Genomic DNA, 12,876 nt, shown 5'->3' with positions numbered 1-12,876 from the left:
AAGCTCTTTTTGTGATGAGTGATGTTCATAATGGAGTGAAAGTGGGTTTCCAACATTCTTTTTTTCTTTTTCTTTTTCTTTTTCTTCTAGGCATAATATTGGTGGCTCATTTTTATTTTTTTTTGTTGATCGTTGCCAGATATTGTTTTTATGGCTCGTGTATTATTATTATTTATAATTTAAATCAAATTCTTAAACTACCTGATCTTATTAAATCCCATCAAATTAAATCTAATTAAATTAATGACTCGAGTTTTGAATTTTTTCTGCTTGGGTCATGTCTCATGTCAATAATCCAGTAAAAACTAAAATTGCAAAACACCTCACAGTGGCTTGGAAGTGGATCTTAGAGGTTGGTTTTGACCTAAAAATAGCATGTGCAAGCTTTGTAAGTCATCATATGCAGTAGGGTATTGGATGAACTTATAGCATTCAAACAAGCAATTTAATCTAATTTTGGTTGAAGTTAGGCTTGCTTAGCTTTGTAGGCTAGCTCCTAGGCTTTTGGGTATCAAAACTGATCTATTTTGTTTGGGTGCTTACTTATTTTATAGTTTTTTCTCATACAAATTTGTTGTATAAATTTATGATTTATATATGTTAAGTTTTGTGACTGTTATCATCCATGAGTCCATCGGTTATATATATATAAAAGAATGTATGAAGTTATAACTTGATGCATAAGATAAGACACCATCTCCTTTGATTATATGTTCTTTTATCCTCTAAATTTTTTGTTGTTATTCTCTAGACATATCAAGTTATCTTGTTATTTTGAAAGGAATATTAAATATCCATATTCTCATAGGTTATTATAACTATATGGCTATTAAAAATAATTTCAACCATAGAAATTTATTGGTATGTGATTAAACATTGTAAAAGAATGACTCAATCTAAAATCTAAAAACTTTAGGTATAACACGAGGTTTTAGAGAATCGCTACTTTGTTATTAAATCAATTATTCATTACTCTTGTTATATACATATAATAAATATACTAAAATACATGGAAGAATCATTGTGGTTCTATATTCACTTTATTATTCACAATAATAGTATAGTGGAGTGATGTCTATGGCCTTAGCAAAAGAAATTGTATACCTTTGATAAAAGGTATTTTGATATTTTTCACACTAGTCATTTGTCATTATTGGTTAGTGTGAGAGTATTTGTCTATACAATATTTTTTTTAAAATAATAAAATAACAAAAATACCCCCTAAGAGTACAAAAAAATAATATTTCAGGTAATGATATATTGGTATTTTCAGTTTTTTTATATAGTTGAATTACAAATATACCCTTGGATCCAAGAAATTTAATGCATTGAGGCCAGGGTATCATGCTCTTTTGTCTCTATTTTTTTTTGTTAATTGTTGATTTGCATGGGACGTGTCATAATTTATCATTAAAATAATATTTTTAATTAGAAAACATCGTTGGTGTGTGTTGTGCACATGCCAAAAAATGGAAGACGACATGTCTTTTAGGTGACACATGTGGTGTCTCCCGGTGGTCAAAAATGGAATTTCTCTTTATAGTATGATTCCCTGTCGACTCCTTTTTCATCCTAGGTGGCGGGTATAGTCCAAATATTTCTAGTTTATTGTTGGTGACCCTTTCTTTTTTTCCATTCATTTCTCTCTCCTACCCATGATAAATACATTTTGGTCCTCGGTATTATTGGTATTCCAGATTCAGTCCTTTTAGTTTTTATTTGTATTTTTTTTTCATTTTCCCTTTTATTAAAGTTTTATATGTTTTTAATTTGACCCTTGGTTTCTAATTTGTATATATAATTATTTTTTATTTGGTTTTTCTGCTTTTAATTTTGTATTTTTTTTCCCTTTTAACAAAGTTTTCATAAATTTCAATTTTATCCTTCAAATCAAGTTTATGATTTTGGTTTTTTCAATAATAATAATAGTGATTTTAGTTTGGTCCCTCTTTTTTTTTTCTTATTGTTTTCCTTGGCTTTTTGTCAAAGTTTTTATAGTTTTCAATTATGTCCTTTAAATCAAGTTCATGGTTTTTATTGTTTCAATAATAATAATAAAAAAATAATAGTAATGTTATTTATGAAAATAGTAACGATGATGATGATAACAGTGGTGGTGGTAATAAAAATAAAAATAGTAATGAAAATAATAATATTATTGATGATAATAGTAATAATAATGATAGTAACATAACAACAACAACAACAACAACAACAACAACAATTGTAATAGTAATAGTAATAATAATGGTTTGTTAATGATGATGATGATAACAATAATAATAATTAAACATTTGTTACCTTATGTTAATTTAACCCTAATTTGCGTTGTTACATATTTGTCATAACTAGTTTTTTATGTTATTTTTTAACCTCATTTCAATACCTAAACATCATTTTATGTATAAAAATAATAATATGAGCCCATAGCGAAGCGCAGGAACCAAGACCGGTAAGCTTTATAGAGAAACTAAACAATAGAAAAGACAACACATTATTAAATGACTATCTTCTTTTATTTTTAAAAATCTCATATGTTGCACTTAAAAACTTTAGAATACAATTATTGACACGCGCTATGTTGAGGGTCGGATTAGTTTTTTTAACATAAAAAACTATTTAAGTATTGTTAATATGTTTTATAACTAAAAATAATAATCATAAACTTAAAATAAAATGCATATTAGATGATATTTTTCATAAAAATATTAATGCGATGACATATTAGATGACATTTGTTTTTGAATATTGAAACAATGATATATTAGATCGACTTGGGTTAACCTACCACATGTTTGACCTTGATCATTAGACCATGATAATCCTATAAAAACAAATAAAAAAAATTATGAAGGCCAATTCCTAACCCACGACTCAAGTCATAAAATCAAGATAACCCTATAGAGAGTTTATTGAGAAAACATTATGAAGCCCGATTTAAAAAAAAAAAACTCAATTTAAAAGGATAAAAAAATATATATATTGTTAACCTGCAACCTGGGTCATGATACTAGGATAACCCCGTAAAAAGAAATAAAAAAAATTAAGAAGCTCAATTTCCAACCAACCAAATATTGAAAGATGAAATCGAAAAGAAAATCAATTATAAAAGTGGTTGAAGAAAAATAACCCAAGCAACCCAGATTAACTTATTAAACTTGCAACTTGGATCATGAGATCAAGTTAAATTCATAGAAAATAATAAAATAAAAATAAAACCCTATTTTTATTAAATCTAATGTTAAAAGTTGAAATATAAAAAAAAAAAAATTAAATCCATGAAATCGGTATATAACCCAACAAAAATAAAATTAAAAAAAATACTTAGCATAATTCTCCAAATAATCTAATATTAATTGATGTTCACAAAAACAAAAACTAAAAACAAAACACACACACAAAATACTATTTTGATAAATAATATTTTGTAGGTGGCTACAATGATTTTACCTTACCCTTTAGCTTCTCCATTTTTTGTAATGTGAATAGCTCCTCAAAGAGATTTGGGAAATTCATTATAAAGCTAGCGAGGAGACGGCTACAGGTAGAATCATGGGTTTTATTTATTATTATTCTTTACTTTTTTATAAATTAATTCTTATTTTAGCGTTTGAAGAAATTACATGAATTTTCTAAAGTGGGATGATGTGTTATACTTCAACTATTATGTTATGTTATAAAGTTAAAAAGATTAATAGTAGAATTACTGTTTAGTAATTAACTATTATACTTTTAAGAGTATTGTATTTTTATTTTATTTTATTAAAAAAAAAAAGTGGATCTTGTAATAAACTGTTTTGTTATAAATTTGAACTTGATGGTTGTACTTATTGTAACTTTATGCATTTTCTACTAAAAGCAAGATATACCTTCATCAAACAATATTTATATAGTCTAAAGCAACTCTGCATAAAAATACAAACAATATCAAATAAATTGATTAAAAACATTATGATTGTAATTATTGTCTTTTTATAAGACCCACCTCTCCCAATATGGCCCCAAGTCCACTTTCCATCATCAAAGTCATAGATGCTTCTCATGTCTCAAAAACATGACAAGAAAATGAGACTTCTTTTCTGTTTGCATCACAAATCATAGATGCTTCTCATGTCTAAAAAACTAGACAACTAAATGAGACTTCTTTCCTGTTTCTATATATATATATAAAAAAAAATTATATCACAAATAAGAGACAATAAAATTAAAAGAAATTAAGTTGAGGGGGGAAAATATTCTAGCTCCAATCATCATGCATGATTGAAGTAGTGATTTTTTTTTTTTATCCAGAACCTTTTTTTTCTCTTTGATTGAGTTCTTTTATTGTGAAATTGATGTCTAGTTGCTTAAATTTTTAATAAAAGGGAATATTAAAATATAGAGGATCAAAGTAAAAAAAAATAAAGAAGATAGATGGTTGTTTTAAAATTATAGAAAAAAATCATTATCGTCCTCATCCTTTCCAAATGATCATTTCTTAGTCCCTTTAGTTTTTCAAAAATTAATTATAATCCAAAACTTTATTTTTTTTTATTTTTTTAGTTCTTGATTTTAGAGAGGAGAGAGAAAGTCACCAAATCTCGTTGTTAAAAGAGAAAATATTTGTTAACATCAATTTTAGTCATTAAAAAGGTCGATATTTGTCACTAATTTCTATTGAATGAAGGAGTTTCATTGTGATGTTCTTTAGCTTTCCCATCATCTGAAAGGGTAGATCTGAGCCCTGATAGTTTTTTGAATATGGGTTGATTTTAGGTTTTGGATTGGTTTAAGGCCATAAAAGGTTTTATCAAGATCTCTAGGATGGTTTTTAGATGTTTTGGATCAAAATGGGTTGAAAAATAAATTTTAAGGCAAGAAATAACTTTGCCCTGATTTTTCAATTATTCTCTAATTGTTGGATTCTAGTAATACAAACAGCGCATCACTTGCATCGTTTTCTTTTTAAAAAATAAAAGGTGGATGATATATTGAGGAAAAGGAGGTCAAACCTCTTTTGACAGGCTAGGAGCATGGGTTGGCCCATGCGCCTGACCTAATAGTTAATTTTTTTAAAAAAAAAAATTATGCATGTCTAATCCCTTCAAGCAAAGAAAAAAATTATTTGTTGTTATCTAATGGTTTCTTATTGTTATTTGACTTTTAAAAAAAAAAGTTTTTTTTTTCTTTTTTATTTTCAATCTCACTCATTTGTCATGTTTGTTCTTTTTATTTTTTTTATTTGATACAAAAAGAGTCTCGCTCTTCTGGTTTTCTTGTGACTAAAGGTCTATTTTGAATTGTGGTGGTGGTTGTGGTTCAAAGTGATTTTTGCTTAGAAATGCATCAAAATAATATTTTTTTTATTTTAAAAAAATTATTTTTGAGATCAACATATCTAAATAATATGAAAACATAAAAAAAAAAATTAGCAAAAAAAATTCAAAATTTGAGAGAATGTGGTTTGCAGTTCCTAAACGGATTCTAAATGAGAAAAGTTATTAAATTCAGTAGGGTACATGACTCAAAATGTGAGTTTAATAGGTTGACTCAGGTTCTTTCAAGTTTTTTTTTTTTTTACCTTTTTTAATTGAATGTTTGAATTTTGAATTTAGTCTTTGAACATTGGGTTGCATGGGAATTGAGCATCATTATTTCTTTCAATTTATTTTTTTTATGAGTTATCATTGTCTCATGATCTAGGTTGCATATTTGGCTGATTGATCTAATATGTTATCACCTCAATATTTTAAAAAACACTATTAAATATGTTAATGTCTTGATATTAAAATATATGTCATCAAATATGTATCAGATTTTATATTTTTGATTAAATTAGTTTTATTCCTTTAGAAATACGGTATCAATGCTTGGAATATTTTTATGATTAAAAAAAATCTTAACCCACATCATAACATGAGCTAGTAATCTAGTGCTAGCTAATATGAGTTTGCACGCATTTCATGAGTATAATTCCGTCCTTTAAAAAATACAATTACTTAAAAGATTAAAAAAAAAAAAAAACTTTAAAATCCAAATGGGATATGCAATATAAATATGTTGCAAGGAAATACAAATATTAACTATATTTTATTAGTTACTTCCTGTAGTCTACTTTGAAGAAATAGATAGAAAAAAAAAGAGAGATAATATAAAATTTATAATTCATAAAAAAATAATAAGAATATATCTATTTAGAATTTCGTTCTTTTTTTAATTTTATCTTTTTATTTTTTAAAAGTTAGCTTTGGAAGGTAACTAATAAAATATTATTAATTATTTTTTGAGCATCATAAAATTATTTGTTAAATTTAGATAGGCAAAACAAGCAGCAAGAAATGTGGGGTACATAGCATTTGTTTGGATTAAATTGAAAATATTTTTTTTTAAATAGATAAAAATAGAAAACATTTTTGTTTTATTTATATGAGAAGTGCTTTGAATAATAAAAAAAAAGTGTAAATATAACAATCTTATTTTTTTCGAAATTTTTTTATGACGTGATAATGTTATCATCAAATTAAATATTTTTTTTTTACAACTACCAAATTAAAAAAGGGAGGTAAGCATCGATAAATGAACTTTTAAAAGGAAAATCGGAAATTATCATATTGATCCTTTCATAGTCATCATACTAATTATCAACGTAATTTACTTTTCAAATATCTAAATTTATTTATAATTACAAAGCAGATATAATAAATAATTAAAATGATTTATTTTTAATTTTACAGTTTCATATATTCTTATATTTAATTGGGTATATATTATTATATCTTAGATTTTTAATTTTTTTTATCTACTATCCACAAAAATTAAAATTTCTTTATATTATAGGAATATATTTCCCACGCATCACATCTTAACTCTTTAAGATTTTTCTTATCTAAATCGTATTCATACACATGTAACCCATGTTAATATTCATTATTCCTAGCCTAACCATGAATTCAAATTGTATTTGTCATGTTAGAGACACAATGTGTCACATGTTAAACAAATACTCTTTGTTGTCCCCTGAAAATACCTCAAAAAAATTGAAATGGCATCTGGGACCTGCAGGAGCTATCATTTGTATGGCGATTACGAGAGAGAGAGAGAAGAGATAAATATGGACAGCATTGAGTAGACATCCATTTTCCCTTCAAGAGGATTGTGGATATCTCCAGCAGCCTATAAGAAATCAATAACAAGGATATATAATTAATTAATTTAGATACTGAAAAAATATAATGCACTAAGGTAATTAAATGTACTAGGCATGTTGAAATTGAAATTAACTTCTTGGTGTTCACTTTCACGAGGACCCAAATTTATATTTGTCTGATTCTTCGGTGCTTCTTTGATCTAAATAATTTTATGATGTACACTCTCATAGCCAAAGTGAAAAGCGATTTTTTAGATGTGTCTACATCAAGAGAGGCTATAAAAGAAAATTGAGGAATTATTGCTTTTTAATTATTATTATTTCTTAAAGAATATATTACTTTGAACCTCCTTGAAATGAGCTGCCAGATGCAATAATGTTTGTCATTGAGACTGATTTGTCTTTATTTAATTAGAACCCATTTGTCTATGGATCTTTTTATACATTAATTAGCTTTGTGCACGAACCTACAGAAATCCACAAATATATTTTTAAGAAAAAAAAAAAAAAAAAACCTTTCCTTCCCTAGTTTTGTCGTGGGAATATTTACCACTCGAATTATATCCAATATCTCCTATTAATTATAAATTCTAATTACTTCAATTATGGCATTGCAAGAAAGACATAGTAGAGCTTGTAATGTTGAACCAAACAAGGAATGCCAGAGAGACTGAAGGATTATCAAGTGTAATAATATTAGGGCAAAATTCGCAAATAGTCATATCAAATCTAAGAAGATTGACATCTTATGGTGATTTTATTATTATTTTGGACCAACCACATCCTCTACTTTATGGCTGGATGGCCTTGTTCTTTTGTGCGATGCAGCCCATTGACCTGGCATTCCACTCCCACTCAAACACTTGATAGAGATATGACTGAAAAAGCCAGCACAAATATGCATAAAAAATATTTTTATTGTATCAAATTACCTTTACAAGATGAATTTTTTGTTTTTTATTTAGAGATGTCAATCGCTAATCTATGTACTTGACATCACACCCTAAAAGAAGTATATATTTACTAACTACGAAGTATAAAGGGGTCTTAGTGGCCGTCGAAGTGGTGGGTGCTCTCCCTGAGTTAAAGAGTTTTTAATAGGAAAGAGGGAGACAAGGATGGAAGTAGGTAAAGTTTCCATTATATATAATTAATTTACCTATACAGTGGAGCGAGGGAGGGAGGGAGGGAGACGCATAATTAATGGGCACGGGTGGCTTAGTTAACGTCTTGTGAGGTCTACATAATCAAATATGGTGTGCACATTTTTATTTATTTTTGTCTCACATGTTGAAAACTAGAGCTTCCATTGTTGATTGTTGACTATCATAGTTCAGATTTTAATGATTAAGATGCTAATGATACACTTTATCCCATAATCAACTCTTGGAGATCTTGATCCCTTGTTATACAGCTAATAGATCTTGTCTTCTAATGTTGTAATAATTTCCATATATCCTGAAGCCTCATGAGTAATAGGAGTTTGTGGATTTTTATTTTTCTATGAACTAGATGTATTTTCTTCTTTTTTTTCCCCGATTTAGAAATTAGTGTGATATACTACGTACAATCCACACCTTATAGATACCCTAACACTTCAAAACATATAAAAAAAAGAAGAAAAAAACAAAACCTAATTGTCACTTTTCAAGCATGAAAATCTATTGTTAGATTAATCTAATTAATGGGGGGATTCTAGCTAATGGAGACACGATACGTCTTGTCTGCCCTAAAATTTGCGTCCACCTAACTTATTCAAACAGCTTTCAAGGCGAGAACACTTATATATAAATATATTGTCGCCACCGTCATGCTAGTGCAATGTCTAGGTCTCATGAAATCTAAGACTAATACACTGTGTTTAGGTTAGTAGGCTGTTTGGCGCGCTGAGATTAGCTTGTCAGTCAAGTGAGTGACAAGCAAATTATCATGTTTTGAATCTACAGGAAAGCCGGAGACCACAAGACTTGAATGTTTTGTCTTCTGTCCTCATGTAGGTTCTAGGTCTTCAAATCAAATGACCTCACCATTTTGCCCGTAATTTCTTCTTTTTTCCTTTTTTATAATCGGAGGATCCAATAGATTTGAATTACATAACGAAGGATAAATCTTTTTTTAATTCTAAAATCCCATTCCATCACTGGTTTCAATTTGAAACGAATCTTGATGAGAAATAATCAAGTTTATCTAGTCTTGGAGGCAATCGATATTCATGAATAATGAGCACACCTTGTCACGTTAACACCTTTGAATACTCTATCAATTGCGCTCAGACTTTCTCATATTTCTATCATATCTCTTGAGATGACCATAACTTTTGTTAGAAATTAAATGGTTTTCGATGGAAAGTCCCTTAGTTGTAGTGCACTTGGCTCGATCCACTAAGTGAAACAGAAAGCACTTTCTTGTTGATTTAAAAGACCGTATTGGTTTTATATGCCTAAATTAATACAGTTTTGTTCTCATCCAACAAGTAAATTTGCTCTTGTGATAATTATACCTCGACATGCCTAGTTAAATATTTGTGCTTTGCGATTTCAACTTTACATGAGATTAGGGAAGGTTGAAGACTCGCAAAAAGCTCAAAGGAAAGTTTATATAGTATAATTATTGCCCTATATCCATAATTATGCGAAACCTTGAATTTTATTAAAATATTTTATTCCAAAAAAATGATGCTATATTATTGATTTAGATGAGAACGAGGAGCAGTTATAGGACTATCAAATTAAAAAAAGTCTATCATAGTATTATAAATTAAATTTAAGAATATATTTGGAAATGTAGTTAATGTGGTTGTTTTTTAAAATATTTTTCATTAAATAATTTTTTATTTTTTAAAAAAATATAAAAAAAAAATTTAATTTTTTTAGAAACATTGGTTAACATGCGTTTCCAAACGATGTTTTAATCTTATTTGTTATAAAAAAAAAGAATTTCATTTTTTTATTTGTAGTGATTTGTCTCTTGTTTTTGTTTGTATTGTAGTGTTTGCATATTGTACAAACCTTATAAGCAATTTGCTTAAATTGATTTTGATCAATGAAGAAACCATTCATTAAAAAAAAAATCAAATGAATAAAGCAAAGAAACAAGTCACTACAAAAAAAAAAAAAAAAAAAAAAAAAAAAAATGAAGAGACATGGAAAAACGACGGTGGCCAACTCATAAGGATTTTTGGAGGAAAAAAAAAATAAAGAAAGCAAAAAATTAGTTTTTTTTCCCTATTGAAAGAATGGATAAACTTTAACAATTGGAGGGAAATAACAAATGGATTAATTAATGACATCACACACATCACTTCTATCTTCTATAGATGAATTCTATCCAGAAATGCCTTGGATTGAACTCCCAAGTATAGATCCACGCAGAGGAAAACTTGACTATTTATACTGATCTTTTTTATTTCAAGACTTCAAATAATTGAGTCGTTAGAAGCTAAATTGTTTTGATAGATATAGGAGATAGCTAGCTAGGGTTAAAATCAACAAGACTAGAAGTTGAAAGAAGGTGAAAGAAACCATGCATATATATTGTTTCCAAAACTAACGACCAAAACACCCCCACTCAAGGATCTTCAGCTTTCCACATCAAGATTTTCCTTTATCTACCCATTGATGGGTCACGTTAGTGAGGTGACGATGGTCAAATTAGGCAAGCAAGCAGAATTGTTGTCCTACTAGCTATAAACACAACCATTACAGGTATAGTACCGACAAAAAATTCTATTAATATTTTCAAACATTAATTTTATTAGAAAAAAATTTATCAACAGAATTATGAACAGTAGCTGGTCATCAAAAACCATATTGTCAATAATTTCTAAAGATGGAAGAATCATGCTAAAAATAATTATTGGCATTATTGCATAGGTAATTTAACGGTGAATATGGCATGTTACTCACAAAATAAATTATTGATGATTCTATCAGTGATTGAATTCATATTATTGATGAAATTAACTCATAGGAGATTTATATAATGCTAGTGGCAAGTCTTTTAATTTTTTTTTAACTCTCTAGAATTTTCTAAGAGACTTAGTCTGTCGATAATTCCACCTGTAATTTTAAGTGGAAAAATCCTATAATTTTTTTCCAACTCTGTAGAATTTTAAATATTGATTTTATTAGGAAAAAAAAATTTATCAATAGAATCATGAACAATAACTAGTCATCAAAAACCATGTTGTCAATTATTTCTATTGTGTTGGTTATTCCATAAGTAATATAATCATTAATGAATTTAAAGATGGAAAAATTATGCCAAAAATAATTGTTGGTATCATTGCATCGGTAATTCCATCAGTGAATATAGCATGTTACTGACAAAATAAATTATTGGTGATTCTATCAGTGATTGAATTCATATTATTGATGAAATTAACTCATAGGAGATTTATATATTGCCAATGGCAAGTCTTGTAATTTTTTTTAACTCTCTAGAATTTTCTGAGAGAAATTAAGTTTGTCAATAATTCCACCTATAATTTTAAGTGGAAAAATCCTATAATTTTTTTCAACTCTCTAGAACTTTTCCGAGAGACTTGGTCCATTCAGTCTTTCCGTCTATGATTCAAATTTCCATCGATAATTCTGTTAGTATTGTATTTAATATTTTTTTAAGAATAAAAATAAAATAAAATAACCAAATTTTATTATTAATTTTTAAAAAAATATTATTGAATATGATTTATCTAGTGGACAAAAGTTGGAGGAGTGGAGGCAGATCGTCACCGAGATCATGTGGGCGATGAGGTAGACCAAATGTACCAGTGAGGGTTGACAACAAATCCTCGTATAATCGCCTAAGTTCGATTGTCTCAAACCTAAGTTGAGTCATCTCAGCATTAAGTCGATGATTAAGAGCTTGAACCTGATTGTAAGGAACCAATGGTCAATACACTATGGTCTGTCCACATATCCTCGATCATAGTATTTGAGATATCGTAAACCCAATTTCTATCAAGTTCACTAGACGATCCAACTTTCAACTACAAATTAATCCAGATCGAGTTGTGGATGGGTCGAAGGATTATCCTTGTATCTCTCTTGCAATCAGGTGTTATATGTTTCATGAAAGAAAAAAAATAATCAACAAATTTAAAAAATAATAATGATAACTTAAGAAAATAATTATTGAAATCCTACTTACCATGAATTTCAAAGGTTAGTTATCCACAAGTTGTTGCACCCATTTCCAACAGCCTTTATTTCGCATGTAAGTTTCAATGAAAAGCTTCATTGGTCTTGGATTGTGTCCAAGAACCATCTTGCAAAAAGAAGCTATTATTAGTTAAATATTTTCATATAAAATAATAATTTCAAAAAAAAGTATGTAATACAATAAAATCTTAACATCCTCTTAATATGCAAAATGAACGGAATGGATTTGTCGATGTGCATTGTAATTGAATCATAAATCTCCCTATTCTAGTTCTTTGTATCGGAGTGCGACTGTCATATAAAAGGCTCAAACATCGTGTGTTGGATATAAGCTTCTCATATAGCCTCTTAGACGAGTGGAGGTTTGAAATTCCTCCACACAGTCATGTCTTCCTCCCTGAAAGACCTCTTTTTTTGGTATATTTCTTTGATTTTCAAACGCCTTATACTAGAAATCACGCAACCTAATATATAGAAACAAATCATGAATTTAAATACTTTTTAAAAAATAAAACATTTTAAATTCAATTTTATCTAATAACATTGTGATTCTCTCACACCTTTTTGGTAACAGAACATTTCTATATT

Source organism: Populus alba, chromosome 16, assembly GCF_005239225.2.
Source record: "Populus alba chromosome 16, ASM523922v2, whole genome shotgun sequence".
Classification (NCBI taxonomy): Eukaryota; Viridiplantae; Streptophyta; class Magnoliopsida; order Malpighiales; family Salicaceae; genus Populus; species Populus alba.
Note: the sequence above shows the minus strand (reverse complement) of the source record.